Source organism: Saccopteryx bilineata, chromosome 4, assembly GCF_036850765.1.
Source record: "Saccopteryx bilineata isolate mSacBil1 chromosome 4, mSacBil1_pri_phased_curated, whole genome shotgun sequence".
Taxonomy (NCBI): domain Eukaryota; kingdom Metazoa; phylum Chordata; class Mammalia; order Chiroptera; family Emballonuridae; genus Saccopteryx; species Saccopteryx bilineata.
The window spans coordinates 94,367,349-94,394,125 of record NC_089493.1 but is presented as its reverse complement, the minus strand read 5'-3'; the positions used below and the strand labels follow the sequence as shown (position 1 = coordinate 94,394,125).

The 26,777-nt window shown below is 42.1% G+C and overlaps 1 pseudogene; it reads left to right on the top strand.

The window, feature by feature from the left end:
* The first annotated feature begins 623 nt into the window (after window positions 1–623).
* Window positions 624–8,111, top strand: LOC136335500 (dehydrogenase/reductase SDR family member 2, mitochondrial-like; annotated as a pseudogene).
* The last annotated feature ends 18,666 nt before the right edge of the window (window positions 8,112–26,777 follow it).

Sequence of the window (26,777 nt, the reverse complement as noted above, 5' to 3'; positions counted from 1 at the left end):
GCGCGCGAATGGGGCGCTCCGGGCACCAGTGGCCGGCGACCCCCACTCGCAGTGTGCGGGCCGCTGGGAACGTCAGCGGTGCTCAACCGGACTGGGTGCACGCGCGGCTGCTCGCGGTGGCTCACGGCAGTGGCTCGTGGCGGCCGCTCGCGGGGGCTCGCGGTGGTGGCTCGCGTCGGCCGCTCGGGGCGGCTCGCGGTTCCCAAGTATTTGGGCTGACTCACCGCAGGCGCACTCCCTTGCGGTTTGAAAGAACGTCCCTGTGGTAGATTCCTCCACACCCTCGTCTCTCAGATTCAAGTGATAACAGTCCTTTCGCTATCAGTTTGTGTGGAACTCCGGAATGCTCCGAGGATAAATTTTTCTGTTTCTAGTTGATAAATTTGTTGTGATTTAGGGGAGAGCTGTTGGACGCGCTGCTCACGGCGCCATTTCCGTGACGTCACTCCCCATAAAGCTGCTTTAACACTCTCCCGGTGCTGGCAGTTTCTATAGGGTTCAGGGAAAAAGAGAAAAAAGTAAATGGCCTGAGCAGTTAGTCACATAACAATGTGCAGGTAAAGGTTCAGCTGCAGAAATATCTCCTCTGCAAGTTCTTCTGATGCAGCACAGGCCTAATCAGCATGGTCCTATTTGGCGTCTTTGATAAATCTTCAAGTCAGCTGAGGTCAGGTGTCTCCCAGGAACCAAGACCTGGCACCTTTGGGACCATCTGCCTCTGGGAATTATCTATAAAAAGACTCCCTGTTTATTTGGGATACAAAGTAAAGATTTAAGATTGGTGAACTAAGTTTTTAACTAATGTATAAGCTTTAACTTTTCATAGTAAATCCTGTGGCTAGGCTTTTACAAATAACTATTGTGGCTTAAACTCCCATAATTGTCAGGTCCACCCCCAATGTTAGCTTTCCCCAAAATTGCTGCAAAGGTAAACTTTGCAACATTTCAAAGTAAAGGCCAGGAAACCATTAAGAGAGACCAGCAAGCAGATGAACTATTTCTTAACCCTTACATATCTCATATTCATTACAACTAAAAAGCTACTTATTACTGAAGCCAAATTTCTCACTTTGGGTCTCACTTATCACTTTGTGTGCACACATTCCTGGAATATCATTTCTGTGTCCACATTTCTTTGCCATAGGATCTATGGACAGTTGGGTCTGGACAGTATGGCTAGGGTTCAGGAGTGGTGAGGGTGCAGGCCCTATGGAAGTTTTTAGCACAAAGCATGAGTGACTGGGTTTTTATCTAAATTTGAATAAGAATAATTTGCAATGAGGGGAAGCAATTTTCCTCTCAAAAATGATGACAAATTTAGTGTAACTGATAAGGGGACAATTATAGTTGGTTCAGGTAGAGAGCTTAGGGAAGAGGAGGTTGCTGAAGGAACGGGAGTTTCAGAAGATTGAGGCAGTGACAAGAGCTTTGACTAGAGTGGTTGCAGTAGGCAGGGGAGAATTGAGAAGAAAATTCAATGCAGTTTCTTTGCAGAAGAATAAATGTGTAAAAGGAAGTAAAAAGGTGACTCTCAGAAGAGAACAGTGACATTCCATGTTTGAGGGTGTGGAGATGAGTCAGGCAAGTATCACTCAGGTATCTACCAGAGGCCCAGCACCATGGTGGTGTGCTTCACTATGACGGGGAGCCTGCCTGGGCAATAGGTCGTGGAAAGGACCAGAGCAGCTCTGTTCTTTCCTGGTAAGTTTAAAGGATGAGAGGACAATATCAGAGACTTCAGTGGATCCTTTTCATGAAGGATGTGTGGAGACACAGATCCCAACTTGGGTCATGATATGACTGTCTTCCCAGATTCTTCCCCAGCCTTGGGTCCAGGAAGAGGGAGGCCAGACAGTGACTACCATGTTCAGAGCTGTGTCGTGGGCCTTTAAGGGTCTTCACTGCCCCTCAGTCCTTCTCTCAGCAAAAGAGCAGATAGGAGCTGTGTCCTGGCTGGGAAGGTGGCTGTGATCACTGGGTCCACAAATGGGTGAATGAATGGGAGTCCATGAGACCAAGAGATGTTAGAATCCCCATCCCAGACCAGGGGATGTCCTTCCCACACATCCTTGCCTGACACACCCACCTCATTACACAGCTCTGGTATTTACAATTAACTCCAAACCTCAGCATGTCTTCCTAAAACATCGGGTTTCTAAGTTCCAAGAAGGATATCTTTGAAAATCAGCTGCTTCTACATGAATTAGAGTAGTGTTTAAATCTAGTCTCTGATGCTTACAGGCTAGGTAACCCTAGGATATTTAACTTGTTATCATCATCAGGACAGCCCTTTCTCCCTGTTCTTCTAGGGTACATCACCATGGTCTGTTAGGGTTCTGGTCTCATAGGGAGAATCCAGATACCTATGGCATCTCAGAATAAGGGGTTCTAATGACTGCAGGGTGCCCACCATCAGGAGAGCACTGGACAGGATGATGTCTCATGATCAACTCAGAGATTTTTATAGATAAACCCCTGCTTGTCACATCTCTTATTTTGTTGTTCCATTTCCAGTCATCTTCTAACTGCCAGAATGGGCCATGGTCTGGAATGAGTCATTACTGCAGACAGGAGAAGGGAGAATTCTGGTGTTGAGTGCCACAGGGATTATCTACCTTTTGACCTTTCTTGGTCAGATTTAGATCCCTTTATTTTAGAACTGTTCATATCCCAGACTTCCAGATCTCCATGATATTTAAATCTGTGTGTCCCCAATGTCTAGCCTCCAATACAAATGAATAAGTCAAAATTACAAGCTTCCCAGATAGTTTGTACAAGAGCGAAAACATGCTTTCTGCTCCTGATCACAGGGGCTCAACAAGCCCCAGCCAAGAGTGCCTCAGACCACCTTAAGTAAGGAGACGGAGGGGACAGAACGTGTTCTCAGCATCAAAGATTTTACACTGCAGAGCAGAGGAAAGCTGTGAGGCTTAGAGGAAGTTCAATTTGCACCAGAGTTCTCTGGCCAAAACAAAAGGGAGAAAACACTGGGCAGTGAAAGACTACAGCGTTGATGGGCACCAGTGGTTTATACCTGTTCTGATGGAACATTACATTTTTAAAATTCCTTTTATTAAACTGATATGAAAATCTTCTCATCCAGATGACTATAATACATATCATTGTGAGAATTAACTGGGTTTGTCTTGGTAAAGGTCTGACACATAGTAAACATTCAGTAGTTCCTATCTCCTATGCCAAGGATTTGGAGGTAACTCTTGAACCACACTATGGAAATCAACTTGTGTCGCATGATCAGGACCTCGGGAGTAAAGTGGAGAGGGACAAAGCCATCACAGCCACGTTTTCCCTCAGGATCGGCTTTGCCGTCGCCCAGCATCTGGCCCAGGACGGGGCCCACGTGGTGGTCAGCAGCCGAAAGCAGCAGAACGTGGGCCGCGCAGTGGCAGCGCTGCAGGGGGGAGGGGCTGAGCGTGACGGGCACCGTGTGCCACGTGGGTTGAGGACCCGGAGCGGCTGGTGGTCACGGTAAGGGGTCGAGATGTGGAAGAACAGTGGGAGGACAACACGCAGAACTTTTTTCTCACTGTTCAGCCTTGGGAGGAGCAGGGGCTGAAATGGGGTCTGAAGGCCCTAGAACAGGTCCTGAGATCTTGATTGTTCTCAGTCTTCCTGAGCAGACACCGGCTCTCTGGAAAATAGCCTGTTCATGAGAGGACACTCACCCCTTCAGCCCTCCCCCCACACACTGAGAGAACTACGGTGGAGGGGGTTCTAAAGGAATTTCCCCATGCCTAGCCTCGGAGGGATCCCTGCAAAAGACCTCGAGCCCCCGAGGCCCTCACACGGAGAACCTGCCCCTGGCCTGTCCAGGGCACTTCCCTTCAGCAGGTTGGGTTCTCACAGGAGCCTTGTCACCATTCATGGTTGAGACAGTATGCGCTCTGCCGGCTTTGGCTCAATGCGCCATGCCCCTCAGACCATCGCCATACTCACCCACCCCTTCATGTCACCCTTCCCATCAGGCCCTGGAGCACAGTGGGGGTGTCGACTTCCTGGTGTGTAATGCTGCAGTCAACCCCCTGGTGGAGGGCACCCTGGCGGCCAGTAAGGAGGTTTGGGACAAGGTGAGAGCCTGCTGGGAGCTGGCTGAGGGGCTGATGGCTCCAGAGGCTCTGCCCCCACAAAGACCCTTCCTCACCGTCCCAACTTTATTGTAAGCACAGGCACTGGGGCAGCCTGACCATTCTTCCCCTTACCCTGGCCATGTGTCCTATGGCTGCTTTCTGGTTTGTGTTTTTAAAGCTAGTTCTTACACTCTTTCTTCTTTCTTTTCTCCTCCCACCCTTTGCATTTATTCATTCAGCAAATATTTAGTGAGGACTTGCTGTGCAGCAGGCATGGTCCAGGCTCTGGGCACAGAGCTGTGGGAGTCACTGTTCTTGGCAGGTCTCATGAATCCTAAGGTCCCCTCTCTGTCAACAATCTATGTTCTTACACCCTTCTGCGGGACTTATATGAATGGTGGTGCTCCTCTGTAGTGACTCGTGCTTGCTGTTGAGAGTCTCTGCCTTTCCTGCACCAGGACTCCTCACTATCCTCAGATGAACCTGCTGCACCTGTCAAGCCTGGACCCAACTATCACCTGATCATGGGCTCAGATGTTCCAACTCCATACGAGTCACCTTAACAATCCCGCCACCTGGTGTACAAGGGTCCAGGAGAGACCTTGAGTTTGCCTTGAGGTCCATCTTGGGCTTCATTACTCTCCCACGACTCCTGTTCCATTCACTCCTGTGTTTTGTTCCCTGTCCCTCTGACGGACAGATGGACAGATGGAGTCAGGTTCCTCCTGTCATCGTTAGCAGAACCCTCTGCCCCAAGCTCTGGGCCAGGGCATTTGCTTCTGCCCTCCCCAGCTCCCTGCACTCTGTGCCCATGCTCCCAGGCCGCCCCTCCTGCTCTCTGCCCTTGGCAGGTGTCCTTCCCTCCATCCTCAGGACACCTGAAACCTGAGCTCCCACAGCTGCTGCCAGCAGCCTCCAGGCTGTCCAGCTTCCTCAATGCCTCTGAAGGACCATTTGTTTGGATAGCTGGGGTTTCATTGCTGACAGTCTCCTAACCCCCGAGTCATTTGCCCTGTTAGTGTCTAAGTTCATGGCTCATGACTCTTTTTCTCAGAGCTGTTTGAAATCTTTCCTCCTGAAGGTGGGTGCTCTTGATGACAGCCGGCCTTGCTTTCTCTGCCTCTCCCCTCCCCTGCAAGGACTTGCTATTGCACATGCAGTTCTGCACCCCAGGGAAGAATCTGTCCCCCAGTTATACCTGCCACCACTTGGGAAGTGAGATGGTCACAAATTGAGTTTAGAATTTACTCGATGCTCTGCTTTTATCAGAATGCAATTTTTGTTGGGTGCCCTATGAGGGGAATTCCTTCCTTCTCAGTCATCTTATCTATTCTGTCTAGTGTGTTGGGAAATCTTCCTTTTAGTCCACTCCCTCCCACCTCCCCATCTCCTCAGTCCCTTCTCAGAGACATTTCAGTATGCCATCTCTTCAGGTTCATGGTCCCTACTACAGCCTTGGTGACACACAGAGCTATGCTTCCTTCTTTGCTAATAGGGCCATTTCCCTCAGCAAGGATGGGACTCTTACCATTTCCCTCAGCAAGGGTGGGACTCTTATCTTTTCTTTGGCTCACATTTGGCTCTTGAGTCTGGTAGGGTTCTTGTCTTAGCCCATTATCCTTGGAACTGACACACATGGGGCTTAGATCAGGCATCTTTGAAATGGCTCTGTTTTGAGCTTAGATCTTAATTTTTTCTTTTGGGAACTTCATGGTGGTCTCCCTTTATACGTTGGAGCCACTTTTTATAGTCCTGGCGGTCACCCCTACTCTGGAAACCTGTTATCTGATGGGCCTCAGCAGCACTCCATTGAAGCTCCACCCTGCCCATAACCAAGGGGATGAATGGGGAAGACAATGGACAGGCCTGGTCAGTTACAGGTGTGCACTGTCATCTTTAGAGGCACAGGACACAGTTGACCTCACTAATGACAGCAGCCCACTAGAGGCATCTGGTGCCACTGGCATCCCTGCTGGCACTCCGTCGCAGACCTGGCCTCAACCTCGCATCTTTCCTATTAGTTCCTCTCATCCTTCTCTCCAGTTCCTATACCCACTGGGTAAGGTTCCCAGAGGATCAGGGACCCTTAATCTGAGCCCAGACCCAGGTTTAGTCATACAGGGACAGCATGGCACCTAACTCACAGAATAGCACATCTCTTGTCTCCGCCTTCATGTTAGCAGCAGGAAGCTCAGAGCTAGTGTGCAATAAGCTGATGTGTCTGTAGCCCTCACAGCATGCACTTCAGGACATGAAACAGAATATGCTCAGTCCTTACTGTGTGCTGGGTAATGAGGCAACAACCTCATTTTTGTTTTCTCTTATTTTTCAACACTTATTTTTCTTAGTCTCCAGTTCCTCATGCATAATATCTATTTAATTTGTTTTGTGTTGTTGTGGTGGGAGTATGCCTTGAATTCTGTTTGGACGAGGCAAGCATAAACAAATAGAAACACAAGAGAAAAAGATGACTCTTCCAGGAATCTCCCTTGCTCTGAGTCTATACGACTTCCTTTCACTTGTTCTTCAGTCTTTTCCCAGTGCCGTCTCCTAATAACTTTGATCTGCATGTCCTGTTTCTTTTAAAGGCCTAAACATTTCCTTTATTCCCCCCAATCCCGAACAGTTCACATCTTCAGGGCTCTGCTCACAGGTCTGTCTGATAGCCTGCCTGCCTCTTAAACCACTAGTAAAGTAGGAAATGCATCCTGCCTGGGTCAGAAGGAGAATTAATCTGTGCAATCTGCACCCATCTGGGTTTGCTGCGCAAACTGTAGGATTCCAAGTCTTGTAAGAACTGACTGTGCCTCTCTTCACTCTTCACAATATTCTTGCTCTGATTTCAGATCCTGCATGTCAATGTGATTATCTCCAGCTCTACTACTGAGCCAGCTGCTGCCCCACGTGGAGAAGAGAGGGTAAGGCTGCAGGACTAAGGTAGAGAATGTTGGGAGTTGGGGAGACTGAGGCATAGGATTCAGTTGAAGAACACAGAGGCACAGCTGAGAGTGGGGAGGACAGAGAGGTCTTTCTGGATTTCCACATCTCCCTCCACTTGCCTTGTCTCATTCTGTGTGCAGCTATAGCTTCTAATTCCAGTGGTTGCAGAATGAGGGTGATGTTCCAGGGGCCCAGGCATGTTCTGTTGGCCTTGACATCCCCAGGTTTGGGAAGAGCTTGTGCTTTAGCTTCTTAAAATCTTCTGGATTGTTCATTCACACCCTCACCTAAATGGTTCTGTCACACCTGGACAATCCCTTTTCACCAACTGACAGCCTATAACAGGGTTTGCCCCATTTTCGTCCATCAGGAGAAGCCATCCAAGGCCCTTTCTTATTCCCTAATTCTTAATGTCCAGGGACCTGCGTGTCCTCTGTCCCCTAGTCTGGCTCAGTGAAAACCCTTCCCAGAGTAAGGGATAAAGGGTATCAGCACCTTTATACCTGAGATCATCATGGTCCTCTGAACTCAGCCATAACCCAGTCCATCAAAACCTAGAAAGGCAGCCCTGCCAAGTGACCCCCTCTGGGCCCTGCCATCTCCTTGTTTTCTCAGCACTGACTCTCTCACCTCTTCCCTTTGCCCAGTTGCTTCAGGACGAGTCTTTGTGGAAGAAATTAAAAGACAAGCATGAGCTCCAGAGGCAAGTGGGGTTTGGGGCTTTGGTGGTCTGGGTACAGTAGGGGAGGGGTGGCTGAATCTATCTCAGCCACAGACGTCTCCCTTCTATGGGCCATTCCTTGTGCTGACGTCTGGGCTCTATACAGCCTTATAGGGTGCAAGTTGCCCTGCTGAATCTACCCTGTCCCTCCATGAAGCCCGCTCCCCGCTGTAGCTTGTGAGCCTCAGAGCAGCAGAACAAGAGTCTGAGGTCACTGATGTTGTGTTCTGTCCTCCCTCCTTCTGTCCAGGCTGGGGAAGGCTGAAGAATGTGCAGGAGTCGTGTCCTTCTTATGCTTTCCAGATGCTGGCTACATCACTGGCGAGAGCATCGTGGTGGCTGGCTTTTTCTGTCGGCTGTGACAGCATTGGAGGGCCACGGAGCTGTGGGTCTGGGCCTAGGAGCCTGAGGGTGGGTGGGCTAGGTAGTTGATTATTAAGGTCTGGGGACAGAGATCTATAGACTAGCAATTTGGAGGCTTGCTCATGCCAGGCTTGAGGAAGAACCCCAGGTAGTCTCATCCTTGGGACCCTCTGTGTGACACTAATAGGTGTGGTTGCTGTGGGCTCCACTATCATACTGGTTTTTGTGGGGAGGCTGTGGCACTGAAGGAGTTCATAGCGCTGGTGCTTTGGAGGAATCATAAGGGACAGGACTAGAGGCTTAGGTCCCTGAAGGATCCTGGATCCTTTCAGTCCTCTATGCTTTAAACATTTTTTTTCCTAAAATAAAGTCAAATTTATCCTCAAGTCTGGAAACTCTTGGTAAGAGTAGAGCCAAGGCCAACATAGCTGAAGTTAAGCCTCTGCTATCTCACCTTCTGTTGCCTCCCTGACCCATTACAGTGGTGTGGGTGAATGTTCATAGCAAGCTCTATCCATTCTCTGAGCTGGGGATGTTGGAGGACACATGGCTGGATTGAGTGGTGAGAGGAGGTGAAAGGATTCTAGGGTTCCTACTGGAGTTCTAGAGGCTAGTAGTTGTTAATTATTTTTATGTTACATAGGCCTTTGACCCCTTGGATAAAGAAAGTGACACTATCTTGTGTATATTTTCAGGTTGAAAATGTCTAATTTAAACAGGTGAGAGTTGATATACTGAAGTTCTTTTTGGATTTGGCTCCTCTTGGTAAGGGCGCTTTCTATTATCCTGAGACATGTGTGAGGGCACCATTCTTCTGTGTGCACATGTCTGAGGCTCAGAAGAATCGAGGAGAAACTGGTCTTCAAGTCATTTAAGGTTTTGCAGATACCTCTCTTGCTCTACTGCCATCTATATGTCTTGTCCTGAATTGGTCCCAAAGGAGCCCCTGAGACAGTTTTCAGTGTGACCACTGGCCCTTAACTCACTGAAAACCCTCGCAAATGCCCCTCTTCAGACCTCCTGAGGATGGGTCCTGGTCATGAGAATAATTCAATTACAAAAGCATATATTGTTCCCTACTGCAAACCAACTATTGGGACAGGCACCTTGGAGAACACATATAAAAATAAGATCCAACCTTCAAGTTTCTTCATTGTGGTGAGAAAGCAGCAGGTAAAACTCTCATCAATAAAGGTGGCAGAATGTGTTCATTCATTGAATAAATTCATTGGTATTTCTCAATGCCATGCACTGTTCTAGGACCTTAGGGTGCAACCATGAACAAAACAAAGATCATGCCCTACAGAGCTTACATTCTACTGGAGAGACATACAATATACAGCAAAATAAACTATATAATGTGTTCTAAGGTCCATAGGTGCAAAAGAAAAAAGAGAGTAGGCTGGGGTATAATTCCACAATCAATTCTTTTTTTTTTTTTTTTGACAGAAACAGAGGGAGAGTCAGAGAGAGGTATAGATAGGGACAGACAGACAAGAAGGGAGAGAGGTGAGAAGCATCAATTCTTCGTTGAGACACCTCAGTTGTTCATTGATTGCTTTCTCATATGTGCCTTGACCGGGGGGCTACAGCAGACCGAGTGACCCCTTGCTTAAGCCAGTGACCTTGGGCTCAAGCTGATGAGCCATGCTCAAACCAGATGAGCCTGTGCTCAAGCTGGCAACCTTGGGGTTTCGAACCTGGGTCTTCCACATCCCAAGCTGATGCTCTATCCACTGTGCCACCACCTGGTCAGGCCCACAATCAGGTCTGATGTGAGGGTTTTTTCCTTGCACCAAGAAATTACCTGCCACTAGCTACATGTTCTACAGTTCAACTCAATCCTGATAATGTCTACCTGGGCACAGAGTCAGATTCCACAGGCTAAAGGCTCCGTCCTGTGAGGTTAACCTGCTTCCCTTTAAGGGTTGAACTATATCAGTCTCCCTCCTCTTATCCTCAGAGTCTTTCTCAGGTCAAATTTCCAGGCTGGGATGATGGATTTTAGATAACTGAACATAAGTGCTTCCTTTGGATAAGTAACCTCAGGATTTTCATGGATTTCAGCAGGCCTTGGGATGTACTGAGAAGTTTTCCCCTGAGCTGATAGTGATAAAAAACAAAAAGTAGCCTGGCTTGTGGTGGAGCAGTGGATAAAGCATCAACTGGCTCAGTAGAATGCAGAGCTCACCAGTCACAACCCAGGGCTTATCTGGTCAAGGCATATATGACAAGCAACCAATTATCAACTAAAGTGAAGCAACTATAAGTTCCTAGTTCTTGTTCCCCCTGCCCCTCTTCCCTGTAAAATCAATAAATAAAATCTTTTTTTAAGTAGATATAAGATATTTAGGGGGGATTCAAAGATGGTGATGGAGTAGGCGGACATTCCAACTGCCACCTCCCAGGACCAAATTGGTTTACAACTTAATTTAAGAACAATCATCTTGAGAAACCAACTTGGACTAAACAAAGAGGAGTTTATAACCAAGGATCACTGAAGAAGCCACAAGCCTAGTAGGAAGAGCAGAAAAGCAGAAAGGGCAACCCCACTCCCAGGAGTGAGCAGCAGTTGAGAGTCTGGAAGGAGTCTCACTGTGAGGAGGGTCACCCTGAGAGGTGTGGGTGCTCAGCCCCAGGCCTGGAGCTCCAGCTTAGAACCCCAGAGTCTAGAAGAGGTGCTCATGCAGTATTTGGAGGTGAAAAGAGCCAGGTTTCCATTTGCAAGAAAGAAACGGAGCTCTCAGAGACGCAAGCTTCATCTTAAAGGGCAAGTGCAGAAAATCTTACAGCTACTTACTCAGGGCTCCAGTGGAGGAAGAGCTAAGAGGACTAGAGTTGCATGAGGAGAGTGTAAAGTTGGAGGCCCAAAAGATACACTGTTGGGACAGCCACCAGAATCCCTGTGTTGAGTCATTCTTCAGTACTGCAGTCGCCATCTTTCTTGGGTGGAGTAGTCCCCTCTGAGTGGTACCAGCCTGGGGAGAAGCAACTGCTCTGTGCTCAGGAGTATCTCCTGCTCCAGTCATGGTGACTGGGTTGTACTGAGAAGCCAGGAAGTGGAGGCACATCAGTGACTCAGTTTTCTGGTGTTGAGGCCAGAGCTTCTCCCCCACCACCCAATGCTCCTGAAGCTAAGACTGATGATTCCACCTCATGGGAGGCTCAGTGGAAACTATCCAGAGTGTAGGCAGACCACACCTCTGGGGTAAAAGGCCACACCCACCAGACACCTAGGGCCATTCCCTAATGGGGTCTATGCAAAAAGACTGGACAGACTGACACCTGGGGCCAGGGGTGTAGCCATATCCACCACCCTTTCTAATCCCTGAATTGCTGCATGCTCCAGACTAGCAGGGGTTTTTTCAGTGGCTGGGCCCAACAAGCAGACAGCAAGCAGACAGAGGTTGCAGGAGGTGAGACTCAGGGATCCTTGGCCCTTTAAGGGGATTTTCCTCCAGGACCAGTGTGGGTAAAAGCCAGCCCAGTTATGCAGCCTGGTATTTCTATGTACACCAGGACCCAGGGGAGGAAGCCACTAACTCTGGATTGCTTGTGGCTCCAAGAAGGTTGCTGAGGGCCTGACCAGGTGGTGGTGCAGTGGATAGAGCATCAAACTGGGATGTGGAGGACCCAGGTTCGAGACCCTGAGGTCGCCAGCTTGAGTGTGGGCTCATCTGCTTTGAGCAAAGCTCACCAGCTTGGACCCAAAGTCACTGGCTCAAGCAAGGGGTCACTTGGTCTGCTGAAGGCCCACAGTCAAGGCACATATGAGAAAGCAATCAATGAACAACTAAGGTTTCACAACAAAAAACTGATAATTGATGCTTCTCATCTCTCTTCATTCCTGTCTGTCTGTCCCTATCTATCCCTCTCTCTGACTCTTTCTCTGTCTCTGTAAAAAAAAAAGAGAGAGAGAGAGAAGGTTGCTGAGGGCCAGTCACAGGCAGTATCTCCCACTGGTCTCTGTGCCGGGTTCCTGCCAGGGAGGCCCAGGGCTGGCACATCCAGTAGCCAGCTGTGGAGAGCATTAATTCAGGACCTAACAACCTTTGCTATAGTGGTATCCAAAGGAAGGATGCCTCACACCTGGCTCAGCTTAGGCGAATTTTGCTCTCTGTGATCAGCACCAGCACAGAAGCTCATGTGCATTAAATAGGGTGGAGCTTCATGCAGCCAGCCCAGGTGCTGGGCTAGATTCCATAGCAAAAAGGGAGAGAGGCTTGGAGCATGGACATTTAAAGTGTGGATCCTTGTAAGCCTATTATTGGATCTGGTTGAGAGGCTTAGCTACTTTCTGGGGGGGGGGGCACAGTTAACCCCAGGAGAGGACTCTCTCAGTCTTCCGGCCTGAGACCAGGATCTCACGAGCTGTAAGAACTTCTGCAGAGGGGACTGTCAGCCCTACTTTGATCTCAACCTGCTGCTCACCTTGTTGGAGAGAAATACAATTTGAGTATTCAGCAGAGGTTGAATGATTAGGCTCTGAAGTAAAGGCCACATTCCCCATACTGAGCTACTGACAAGAGACTGCTGAAGTAGTGGGTCCCACTAATGTTGTATTCCCAACTTCAGCTGCCCTAATCCAACAAGATTGCAAACTGTAGAGGGGTTGGTTGGTTGAGGTCAATCTGGGCCCACACTACAATCTCTATACATAAGACTCTGTGGAAAGACCAGGCAGCTACAAGAGGAGGCAGAGCAGCTGAAAAGTGAAAGCAAATCTTACAGAACTTGGAGCTTTTATGGGGTTGCTGTCATCTCTAAGCAGAAGGAAGTTGTTCCTTATACACAGGTTGGCCACTCCCAGAAAACACAGAGTGAAAAGAGCAGTAGCTGCAAACAAGTAGCCCATAGCAAGTTAAAAACAACAGCTGATGTCAACCCAAGAAGATATAGAACCAACACAACTGGTTGTGGGTGGCAGACAGCACCAACCCAGCAACAGCACACCCAAAGGAGGGGTCTAGCAGGCACCAGACACAGTGGAGAATAAATATACCCAACAAGACTGGCATAGAACAGTGTGTAATACACATGATTAAGGTTAACCCTTAGAGCCAGCCAATCTAAAGGAATAACCATACCCACAAAAGGAATAACTGCATTCAATACAACAAGAGGGAATATAGTACCTCAAGCATTCTTAGAACAAGAAAAACAGGTGGCCTGGAGGTCAGTATCACCAAGCCCATCTTCCTCATAAATCACCACAAAAAGTTCAAAGTCAGACAGTGCTACCTAATACACAAACAAAATGAGAAGACAAAAAAAAGTGACCCAAATGAAACAATAAGAGAAATAAGAAAAACAACTAAATAAAATGAATGTAACCAAAATACCAGATGCAGAGTTTAAAATAATGATTTTTGGGATGCTCAAAGATCATAAAGCAACAATGGGTGGTCATAAAGAACACCTAAACAAAGAGATAGCAAGCATCAAAAAGGAACTTGAAAACATTAAAAAGAATCAGTCAGAAATGACAAATACGATATCAGAAATAAAGGTGGTACTAGAAGGAATCAACAACAGGCTAGATAAAGCAGAGGGTTGAATCAGTGACTTAGAAAACAAGATAAACATAAGCACAGAAGTAGAGCAACAAAATAAAAAAAGGCTCAAAAATACTGAGGAAATTCTAAGAGACCACTGTGACAACATGAAGAGAAACAACATCTGCATCAAAGGGGTTCCCAAAGGAGAAGAGAATAAGCAAAGAATAGAGAACTTGTTTGAAGAAATTATAGCTGAAAATTTCCCTGAATTTATGAAGGGAAGTGTCACACAAGTTCAAGAAGCACAAAGAGTTCCATTAAAGGGGGACCCAAAATTGCCTACACCAAGATACATTATAACTAAAATGCCAAAGTTAAGAGACAAGAAAGAATACTAAAAGCTGTAAGAGAAAAGCAGTTAATTACCCACAGAGGAACCCCCAAAGGATGACATCCGTCTTCTCCACAGAAACACTTCAGGACAGAAGGGATTGGCAAAGAGTATTCAAAGTGATGCAAAACAAGAACCTATAACCAAGACTACTTTACCAATCAAGGTAATCATTTAAAATTGAAGGAGAAATAAAAAGCTTCCCAGACAAAAGAAACTGAAGGAATTTATTACAACCAAACACATACTGCAGAAATGTTTAGGGGCCTGCTGTTAAAGGAGCAAAGGAAAAGAAAAAAAAATAGAAAAAAAAGAGGAATGTAGATTTAAAGAATAAAATGACAATAAATAAGTACATGTCAATAATAACCTTAAATGTAAGTGGATTAGATGCTCTAATCAAAAGACATAGGGTAGCTGCATGGATAAGAAAATAGGACCCATACATATGCTGTCTATAAGAGACCCACCTCAGAACAAAAGATACACATAGACTGAAAGTGAAGGGATGAAAAAAAGTGTATCATGCAAATGGAAATGAGGAAAAGCTGGGGTAGCAATACTTATATCTGACAAAATAGACTTTAAAACAAACACTATAGTAAGGGATAAGGAAGGTCACTACATCATGATAAAGGGAGCAATTCAACAGGAGGATATAACTATTGTAAATATTTATGCACCTAATATAGGAACACCTAAATATATAAAGCAGATTTTGATGGACATAAAGGGCGAGATTGACAGCAATACTATAATAGTAGGGGATATTAATACCCCACCAACATCAATAGCTAGATTCTCCAGGCAGATAATTAACAAAGAAAAAGTAGCCTTAAATGACACACCGGGTCAACTGGATTTAATGGATATCTCTAGAACCTTTCACCCCAAAACAAAAAATATACATTCTTTACAAGTGCTCATGGTACATTCTCTAAAATAGATCACATGTTATGACACAAAACAAGTCTCAATAAATTTAAGAAAATTGAAATTATATCAATATCAAGCATCTTCTGTGATCACAGTGGTATGAAACTAGAAATCAACTACAATAGAAAAACATTCAATCACTTGGAAGCTAAATAGCATGTTATTAAATAACAAATGGGTTAACAATGAGATCAAGGAAGAAATAAAAAATTTCCTTGAAACAAATAAAAATAAACATTAAAAACTCAAAATTTATAGGACACAGTGAAAGCCATCCTGAGAGGGAAGTTCATAGCATTATAAGGATACCTTAAGAAGGAGGTAAAAGCTCAAATAAACAACTTAACCCTGCATACAAAAGAACTAGGAAAAGAACAACAAATAAAGCCCAGAGGAAGTAGAAGAAATGAAATAAGATCATAGCAGCAGTAAGTGACATAGAGGGTAAAAAAGCAATATGAAAGATCAACAAAACCAATAGCTGGTTCCTTGGAAAGGTAAAAAAAAATTACAAACCTTTTACTAGATTCATCAAAAAAAAGAGAGAGAAATCAAAGAAATACAATTAGAAATAAGAGTGGAGAAGTAACACTGACACTGCAAAAATGCAAAGGATTGCAAAAGAATACTATGAAGATATGTATGCCAAAAAATTGAAAAACCTAGGCAAAGTGCATAAATTCCTAGAAACCACAATCCTCTAAAATGGAATCTGGAAGAATCAGAAAACTTAGACCAATTATAACAAATGAAATTGAAACAGTTATCAAAAACTCCCAGCAAACAAAAACCCTGGACAAGATGGCGTTACAGGCAAATTTTACCAAATATTTAAAGAAGAACTAACACCTATTGTTCTCAAGCTATTTCAAAAAATTCAAGAGGAGTGAAGACTTCCAAGCTCCTTTTATGAGACAAGCATGATCTTCATTCCAAAACCAGGTAAAGACACTACAAAAAAAAGAAAAACTATTGGCCAATATCCCTGATGAAAATAGCTGCTGAAATCCTCAAAATATTAGTAAACCTAATCCAGCAATATATGAAAAAAATCATACATCATGATCAAGTGAGATTTATTCTGAGGAAGCAAGGCTGGTACAATATTCAAAAATCAATAAATGTGATTCATCACATAAACAAAAGAGAGGATAAAAATCACATGATAATATCAGTAGATGCAGAAAAAGCATTTGATAAAATTCAGCATTCATTTATGATCAAAACTCTCAGGAAAATGGGAATACAGGGAACATACCTCAACGTGATAAAGGCCATCTATGACAGACCCACAGGTACAAGGCAGGGGTGCCCCCCTTCACCATTCTTATTCAATATAATTCTGAAAGTCCTAGCCACAGCAATTTGACAAGAAGAAGAAATAAAAGGCATCTGAATTGAAAAATAAGTAAAACTATCATTATTTGCTGATGACATGATACTGTAAAAAGAAAACCCTAAAGCAGGGGTCCCCAAACTTTTTACACAGGGGCCAGTTCACTGTCCCTCAGACCATTGGGAGGCCACCACATACAGTGCTCCTCTCACTGACCACCAGTGAAAGAGGTGCCCCTTTCCGGAAGTGCGGCGGGAGCTGTATAAATGGTTTCAGGTGGCCACATGCAGCCTGCGGGCCGTAGTTTGGGGATGCCTGCCCTAAAGTCTCAGTCAAAAAACCACTGGACCTAATTAATGAATTCAGCAAGGTGGTAGGATATAAAATTAATATTCAGAAGTCAGTGGCATTTTTATACACCAACAATAAACTGTCTGAAAGAGAAATTAAGGGTACAATCACACTTGCTATTGCAAAAATAAAAAATAAAGTAAATATAATCAAGGAGGTAAAAGACTTGTACTCAGAAAGTTATAAAACATTAATAAAAGAAATCAAGGAAGATACAAACAAGTGGAAGCATATACCATGTTCATGGATAGGAAGAACAAACATTATTAAAATGTCTATATTACCCAAAGCAATTTATAAACTCAATACAATTCCTATGAAAATACCAATGGCATACTTCAAAGATATAGAACAAATATTTCAAAATTTATATGGAACCAAAGAAAATGCATAGCCTCAAAAATCTTGGAAATGAAGAATAAAATAGGTGGTATCACACTTCCTGATATCAAGTTTTACTACAAGACCATTGTAATCAAAACAGCTTGATGCTAGCATAAGAACAAGCATACAGATTGATGAAACAGAACAGAGAACCCAAAAATAAACCCAAGGCTTCATGGTCTATTGACATTTGACAAAGGAGTTAAGAACATACAATGGAGTAAAGACAGTCTCTTTAATAAATGGTTTTGGGAAAATTGGGCAGGTACATGCAAAAAAATAAAACTAGACCATCAACTTACACCATTCACAAAATAAACTCAAAATGGATAAAAGACTTAAATGTAAGTCATAAAACCATGAACATTTTGCAAGAAAACATAGGCAGTAAATCCTTTGATATTTTTTGTAGCAATATTTTTGCCAATTTATCTCCAAAGGCAAGTGAAATAAAGGACAGGATGAACAAATGGGGCTATATCAAACTACAAACCTTTTGCACAGCAAAAGATACCATTAACAAAATAAAAAGACAACCCACACAATAGGAGAACATATTCACCTATACACGTCTGATAAAGGGTTAATAACAAAAATTTGTAAAAAAAAAAAAAAAAAAAAAAAAAAAAAAAAAAAAACTTCTAAAGCTCAACACCAGGAAGGTAAACAACCCATTTAAAAATTGGGCAAAGAGTCTGACCAGGAGGTGGTGCAGTGGATAGATCATCGGACTGGGATGTGAACGAACCAGGATCGAGACCCTGAAGTCGCAGGCTTGAGTGTGGGCTCACCAGCTTGGACCCAAGGTTGCTGGCTTGAGCAAGGGGTTACTCGGTCTGCTGTAGCCCCCCAATCAAGGCACATATGAGAAAGCAATCAATGAACAACTAAGGTGTTGCAATGAAAAACTAATGATTGATGCTTCTTTTTTTTTTAATACAAATACTACTTTTATTTTTTTATTTTATTTTTTTAATTTTACAAGGGTAACATCAATAAATCAGGGTACATATGTTCAAAGAAAACATGCCCAGGTTATCTTGTCAATTAATTCTGTTGTTTACCCATCACTCAAAGTCAGATTGTCCTCTGTCACCTTCTATCTAGTTTTGTGCTCCTCCCCCTCTCCCCCAACCCCCGGTAACCGCCACACTCTTATCAATGTCTCTTAGTCTCACTTTTATATCCTACCTACATATGGAATAATGCAGTTTCTGTTTTTTTCTGATTTACTTATTTCGCTTTGTATAATGTTATCAAGATCCCACCATTTTGCTGTAAATAATCCAATGTCATCATTTCTTATGGCTGAGTAGTATTCCATAGTGTATATGTGCCACATCTTCTTCATCCAGTCATCTATTGATAGGCTTTTGGGTTGTTTCCATGTCTTGGCCCCTGTGAACAATGCTGCAATGAACATGGGGCTGCATGTGTCTTTACGTATCAATGTTTCTGAATTTTGGGAGTATATACCCAGTTAGAGGGATTGTTGGGTCATAAGGTAGTTCTATTTTCAGTTTTTTGAGGAACCACCATACTTTCTTCCATAATGATTGTACTACCTTACATTTCCACCAACAATGAATGAGGGTTCCTTTTTCTCCACAGCCTCTCCAACATTTGCTATTACCTGTCTTGTTAATAAGAGCTAATCTAACAGGTGTGAGGTGATATTTCATTGCAGTTTTGATTTGCATTTCTCTAATAGGTAAAGAAGATGAGCTTATTTTTATATATCTGTTGGCCATTTGTATTTCTTCCTGGGAGAAGTGTCTGTTCCTGTCCTCTTCCCATCTTTTTATTGGATTGTTTGTTTGTTTGTTGATGAGTTTTATGAGTTCTTTGTATATTTTGGATATTAAGCCCTTATCTGAGCAGTTGTTTGAAAATACCATTTCCCATTTAGTTGGCTGTCTGTTTATTTTGTTATCAGTTTCTCTTGATGAGCAAAAACTTCTTAGTCTAATGTAGTCCCATTCATTAATTTTTGCCTTCACTTCTCTTGCCTTTGGAGTCAAATTCATAAAATGCTCTTTAAAACCAAGGTCCATGAGTTTAGAACCTATGTCTTCCTCTATGTACTTCATTGTTTCAGGTCTTATATTTAGATCTTTGATCCATTTTGAATTAATTTTAGTACAAGGAGACAAACTGTAGTCGAGTTTTATTTTTTGCATGTGGCTTTCCAGTTTTCCCAGCACCATTTGTTGAAGAGGCTTTCTTTTCTCCATTGTGTGTTGTTGGCCTCTCTATCAAAAATTATATGACCATATATATGTGGTTTTATTTCTTGACTTTCTATTCTGTTCCATTGGTCTGAGTGTCTATTTTTCTGCCAATACCATGCTGTTTTGATTGCTGTGACCCTATAATATAGTATGAAGGCAGGTATTGTAATGCCCCCAGAAAAATGTATTCTTTTTCTTTAGGATTGTTTTGGCTATTCGGGATTTTTTATAGTTCCATATAAATCTGATGATTTTTTGTTCCACTTCTTTAAAAAATGTCATTGAAATTTTGATGGGAATTGCATTAAATTTGTATATTGCTTTGGGTAATATGGCCATCTTGATTATATTTATTCTTCCTAACCAAGAACAAGAAATATTCTTCCATCTCATTATATCTTTTTCGATTTCCCTTAACAATGCTTTGCAGTTTTTGTTATATAAGTCCTTTACATTCTTTTTTATGTTTATTCCTAGGTATTTTTGTTGTTGTTGTTGCAATCGTGAAGGGGATTATTTTTTTTTAGTTCGTTCTCAAAGGTTTCATTCTTGGCATATAGAAAGGCTATGGACTTTTGTATATTAAGTTTGTTCCTGCAACCTTACTGTATTGGCTTATTGTTTCTAGTAGTCTTTTTGTGGATTCTTTGGGGGTTTCGATGTATAGAATCATATCATCTGCAAAAAGTGATACCTTTACTTCTTCTTTTCTGATATGGATGCCTATTATTTCTTGATCTTGTCTGATTTTTTGGCTAGAAACTCTAGTACCACATTAAATAAGAGTGGAGAGAATGGACAACCTTGTCTTGTTCCTGATTTAAGGGGGAAAGCCTTCAGTTTAGTGCCATTTAATATGATGTAGGCTGATGGTTTATCATATATGGCCTTTATCATATTGAGATATTTTCCTTATATACCCATTTTGGTTGAGAGTCTTAAACATAAAATTGTGTTGTATTTTATTGAATGACTTTTCTGCATGTATTGATAAGATCATGTGGTTTTTGTTCTTTGTTTTGTTGATATGGTGTATTACGTTAGCCGCTTTACGTATGTTGAACCATCCTTGAGATTCTGGGATAAATCCCACTTGATCATGATATATTATTTTTTAATATGTTGTTGTATTCGATTTGCTAGTATTTTGTTTAATATTTTAGCATGTGTATTCATTAGAGATATTGGTCTGTAGTTTTCTTTTTTGTGCCATCCTTGGCTGGTTTTGGTATAAGGGTTATGTTGGCCTCATAAAATGTGTTTGAAAGTATTGCTTCTTCTTCAATTTTTTGGAAGACTTTGAGTAGAATAGGAACCAAGTCTTCTTTGAATGTTTGATAAAATTTGCTGGTATAGCCGTCAGGGCCTGGACTTTTATTTTTGGGGAGGTTTTTAATGGTTTTTTCTATTTCTTCTCTACTAATAGGCCTGTTTAGGCTTTCTGCTTCTTCTTGACTCAGTCTACAAAGGTTGTATTGTTCTAGGAATTTATTCATTTCTTCTAGGTTGTTGTATTTAGTGGCATAAAGTTTTTCATAGTATTCTACAATAATTCTTTGTATATCTATGGTGTCCGTGGTGATTTCTCCTCTTTTATTTTAAATTTTGTTTATATGAGTTCTTTCTCTTTTTTCCTTGGTAAGTCTTGCCAAGGGTTTGTCAATTTTGTTGATCTTTTCAAAGAACCAGCTCCTTGTTGTATTGATTTTTTCTATAGTTTTTCTGTTCTCTATTTCATTTATTTCTGCTCTGATTTTTATTATCTCTTTTCATCAGCTGGTTTTGGGTTGTCTTTGTTCTTCTTTTTCTAGTTCCTTAAGGTGTGAAGTTAAGTGGTTCACTTGGGCTCTCTCTTGTTTGTTCATATATGCCTGAAGTGTTATGAACTTCCCTCTTATCACTGCTTTTGCTGCATCCCATAGATTCTGATATGTCCTATTGTCATTTTCATTTGTCTGTATATATCTTTTGATCTCTGCACTTATTTCTTCTTTGACCCATTCATTTTTTAAAAGTATGTTATTTAGTTTCCACATTTTTGTGGGATTTTTTTTCTCTTTTTTGCAGTTGAATTCTAGTTTCAAGGCTTTATGATCAGAAAATATGCTTGGTACAACTTCGATTTTTCTGAATTTGCTAATGTTGTTTTTGTGGCCCAACATATGGTCAATTCTTGAGAATGATCCATGTACACTGGAGAAAAATGTATACTCAGTCACTTTGGGATGAAATGTCCTGTAGATGTCTATCATATCCAGGTGCTCTAGTGTTTTGTTTAAGGCCACTATATCTTTGTTGATTCTCTGTTTGGATGACCGATCTAGAGCTGTCAGTGGTGTATTGAGGTCTCAAAGTATGATTGTATTTTTGTCAGTTTTTGTTTTAAGGTCAATAAGTAGCTGTCTTATATATTTTGGTGCTCCTTGGTTTGGTGCATATATATTAAGAATTGTTATGTCTTCTTGATTCAGTGTCCCCTTAGCCATTATGAAATGGCCATTTTTGTCTGAATACTTTTGCTGTCTTGTAGTCAGCATTATCAGACATGAGTATTGCTATGCCTGCTTTTTTTTTGGATGTTATTTGCTTGGAGTATTGTTTACCAACCTTTCATTTTGAATTTTTTATCCTTGTTACTTAGATGAATTTCCTGTAGGCAGCATACAGTTGGATTTTCTTTTTTAATCCATTCTGCTACTCTGTGCCTTTTTATTGGTGAGTTTAATCCTTTACATTTAGTGTAATTATTGACACTTGTGAGTTCCCTATAGCCATTTTATATATAGCTTTCTGTTAGTTTTGTGTCTTGTTTGATCCTTCTCTTTCGTCTTTCTATCTTTTGTTTTTATTTGGTTGTATTCCATACATCTTTCCTCTATTGCTCTTTTTTTTCTCATGTACTTCTGTGGTGGTTTTTTCAATGGTGGTTACCTTTAAGTAATGAAAAGGGTTCCTACCCTGTTCATTGTAGCACACTATTTTGTGAGTACTTTTGCACTCCATCATCCTTTGCTACTGTTAATCTCCATCCTCTCCCCTGCCCTTTCTTTTTATTGTTGTCACAGTTTAAATTTGGTTTTATTGTGTTCTTCTTGGAGCTTTTACTTGTCGCTATGTGTGTTTTTTTTTTCTTTGTATCTGATTGGAGAACCCCCTTTAGTAATTCCTGGAGTGGGGGTTTTCTGATGATAAATTCCCTCATCTTTTCTGTATCTGTGAATGTTTTTATTTCTCCTTCATATTTGAAGGATAGCTTTGATGGGTATAGTATTTGTAGCCGAAAGTTCCTCTCTTTCAGGACTTTAAATATTGGGTTCCACTCTCTTCTAGCTTGTAGAATTTCTGCTGAGAAATCTGATGATAATCTAATGAGCATTCCTTTTATGTTGTATTCTTCTTTTCCCTGGCTGCCTTGAGAATTTTTTCTTTGTCATTGGTTTGTGCCAATTTCATTATGATGTGCCTTGGAGTAGGTTTGATGGGGTTACGAAAACTCGGAGTTCTGTTTGCTTCTTGAATTTGAGGCTTTTGTTCTTTCCACAGGCTTGGGAAGTTCTCATCTATTATTTGTTTGAGTATGTTCTCCATTCCATTTTCTCTCTCTTCTCCCTCTGATATACCTATTATTCTTATGTTATTCTTTTTGATGGAGTCCGATAATTCTTGTAGGGCTATCTCATTTTTTTTTAATTTTTGAGTCTCTTTTTTCTTCTCTCTGTTGTGCCTCAAGTTGCTTGTCTTTGATTTCACTAATCCTACCTTCTATCTGGCCTGTTCTATTAGCTAAGATTGTTACCTCATTTTTCAGCTCGTGAATTGAGTTTTTCATCTCTGTTTGATTTGTTTTTATAGTTTCAATTTCCTTGGAAATATATTCTTTGTGTTCATTGAGTTGTTTTCTGAGCTCCCTAAATTGCCTTTCTGTGTTTTCTTGTATATCTCAGAGGATTTTTAGTATTTCTATCTTGAATTCTCTGTCATTTAGCTCCAAGGTTTCCAATATATTAAATTTTTTCTCCATAGATTTTTTCTCATCTATCTGTGTTACCTCTCTTTCTTTTGTATCCATGATATTTTATTTTTTCTTCCTTAATGGCATCTGAGGGTGGTTTTGTTGATAGTATTAATGAGATTTAATAAAGAATAAAAAGTTATAAAAATAAAAATAAAAAATTGAAGAGTTGTTTTTTTTAAAAAAATTAATAATGAAATAAAGAAAAATAAAAATTAAAAATAAAGGAAATTATTTCCCCCTCCTTTTTTCCTCTCCTCTCCTCTCCCCTCTTTCTTGAGAAAATCTTGTGGTGAACTGTGAATTATATTGTATTAAATAGAACAAACAATGCCTGTAATGAAGGCCCTGAATTGGGGAAAAGTAATAAAAGGGCAAAAAAAAAGAAGAAAAAAATGAGGGTATATGGACCCACAAAAAGCAAATAAAAAAAAATTTAGGGTCAAGAATAAAATGATTTGCTTTTAGGTGTTGGTTGACTATGAGTTATGATGAGAGGAATAAGAGGGAAACAGGAAAATGGGGGGACAAATTAAAAAATTACTATTGTATTTAGTGGAACAAGAACTAGATAAAATGGAGAGCCAGGTATGGGAGCACTGCTAGTTAGTTAAAAAGGTGAAGTAAAAAAACCCCAAAATGCCACAAACATAAGTTTGAGTCCCAGATAAGATAATTTGTTCATTATTGAGGTTTGAATGAGATGAGACTTAAGGAGAAAAGAAGAAACTAATATAGATGGAGAAAAGAAAGAGAGAGAGAAAAAAAAGAGGGAACCACTAAAAGAAGAAAAAAGAGGAGAGAGAGAGTGTTAAGTGTTTTGGAGTGCAACCCTCATAGAGAGAAAGGAAGAGAAGAGAAAAGATAATGGGAGATGTAACACTTATGGGTAGTGTAGTTCAAGGAGAGGAGAGAGTAAGACCATCAGAGAGTTAATCGACCAAATTGGAGGAGGAAAAAAAAATATCAAGAATGAAGATAAGAGAAACAAATGAACAAATATAATAAAATGGGATAGGTTATAAAGTCTGCAGATTATTCTTGATTTTGAGAGGTTATTTTCTTGCTTTTTCTTTTCTCTCCCTTTTCCTGGTCGGTGACTTTGTACCCTGGGTTCTGCCCCTTTGGCATGCTCAGGTAGAGCTTTGCAGTTAATAAGTCTCTATGGCGAAGTCATGTATTGTGCTTTAGTCTCGTTGGCAGTCGAGGCTCATTAGCATTTATAGGCTCCACCAGTGAGAGAGTCCATGTTCCTGGAGCCTTTCTCCTAGTCTTTCCTTCCTCAATTAGTAGCCTGATAATCCAGCTATGGGGTTGCTGCTGCCTCTGCCTGGATAGTAAGAGGCTCAAAGAGCTGGCAACTCCCCACTCTATTCCCACTCAGCACAGGGCTCTGGGTAAGGCTCAGTCAGTCAGAGCTGCTAGCATAATCAGGCGGGGCTTCCACCCACTCAAAGATCTCTGGCTCTGCCACTCTGTCCGGTAACATGGGCAGGCGCCCACTTCCAGGCGCTTGGAGGAAACTCTCGCTCACTATCTGTGCGTGCAGACCAGGATATCAGGCCAGCAGTCTCACACTCTGAGTGAAACCCCCACCCTCATAAAAAAGTTCCAGCATTGGAATTGGCTCTCGCTCCGTCCCTGTGCGTGGTTTTTTTAAGGCGCTGGGGTGGCCCGAGATTCCGCTTTTGGCCCACACAAAGGCCCCTGAATCTGCCCCTCTGTGGGATAACACGGGTGTACACTGCCGAGGCACTCAGAGGAATCTCTCGCTCACTATCTGCACACGCAGACCAGGATATCAGGCTGGCCGCCTCACCCTCTGAGTGAAACTCACGCCCACATGGAAAAGTTCTAGCATTGGAATTAGTTCTCGCTCCCTCCCCGTGCGCGGCTATTTAAGGGTGCTGGGGCGGTCCGGAGATTCCACTTTCAGCCCACACAAAGGCCTCTGACTTAGCCTTTCTGTGGGGAAACACGGGCGCCCACTCCCGGGGCTTTGGAAGGAATCTCTCATCCACTATCTGCGCGCGCTGACCAGGGGATTGGGGAAAATGGCTGCCCCACTTGTCTTTCTTTGTCTGGGTTTGGCACGAGTGTTAGCTTGTATTGCCCGAGTTGCCACAGGAACAGTTTTACCTCAGCTTGGATCTCTATGCCACAGCCTGGTCCGGCCATTTGTGCCACGGCCTGGATCTATTCACCCCCTTTGCCCGCCTTAGTTTCTATATTCTCAGTTCCCAGTGAAAGCCGCCCTGTTTATGTTAGTGAGGAAGGCGGAGCATTTCTTACTCCCTATTTCCTTCAGGGTTTGATTATATATTTAGCCAATTTTTCACTCGACCATACCTTTGGGTGTATTGTGAAACATCTGGAGGATAGATTTTTCTGTTTCTGGTTGACGATCTTGTTGAGTTTTGGGGGAGATTTATCGGTATCGCTTCCTACCCTGCCATTACTCTGATGTCATCTTGTGTTGCTATCTTTTTTAAATCTTGTGCTTCTGTGGTGGTTTTTTCAATGGTGGTTACCATTAAGTAATGAAAAGGGTTCCTAACCTGTTCATTGTAGTGCACTATCTTGTGAGTACTTTTGCACTCCATCGTCGTTTGCTACTGTTAATCTCCATCCTCCCCCCCCCCTTTTTTGTTGTTGTCACAGTTTAAATTTGATTTTATTGTGTTCTTGGAGCTTTTACTTGTGGTTTTGTTTTTTTGTTTGTTTGTTTTATTTTGTTGTTTTTTTGTTCTTTGTATCTGATTGGAGAACCCCTTTAGTAATAATTCCTGGAGTAGGGGTTTTCTGATGATAAATTTCCTCATCTTTTCTGTATCTGTGAATGTTTTCATTTCTCCTTCATATTTGAAGGATAGCTTTGATGGTTATAGTATTCATAGCTGAAAGTTCCTCCCTTTCAGGACTTTAAATATTGGGGTCCACTCTGTTCTAGCTTGTAGAGTTTCTGTTGAGAAATCAGATGATAATCTGATGGGCCTTCCTTTATATGTTGTATTCTTCTTTTCCCTGGCTGCCTTGAGAATTTTTTCTTTGTCATTGGTTTGTGCCAATTTCATTATGATGTGCCTTGGAGTAGGTTTGATGGGGTTACGAAAACTCGGAGTTCTGTTTGCTTCTTGAATTTGAGGCTTTAGTTCTTTCCACAGACTTGGGAAGTTCTCATCTCTTATTTGTTTGAATATGTTCTCCATTCCATTTTCTCTCTCTTCTCCCTCTGATATACCTATTATTCTTATGTTATTCTTTTTGATGGAGTCAGATGATTCCTGTAGGGCTATCTAATTTTTTTAATTTTTGAGTCTCTTTCTTCTTCTCTCTGTTGTGTCTCAATTTGCTTGTCTTCGATTTTACTAATCCTATCTTCTATCTGACCTGTTCTATTAACTAAGATTGTTACCTCGTTTTTCAGCTTGTGGATTGAGTATTTCATCTCTGTTTGATTTGTTTTTATAGTTTCAACTTCCTTGGTAATATATTCTTTGTGTTCATTGAGTTGTTTTCTAAATTT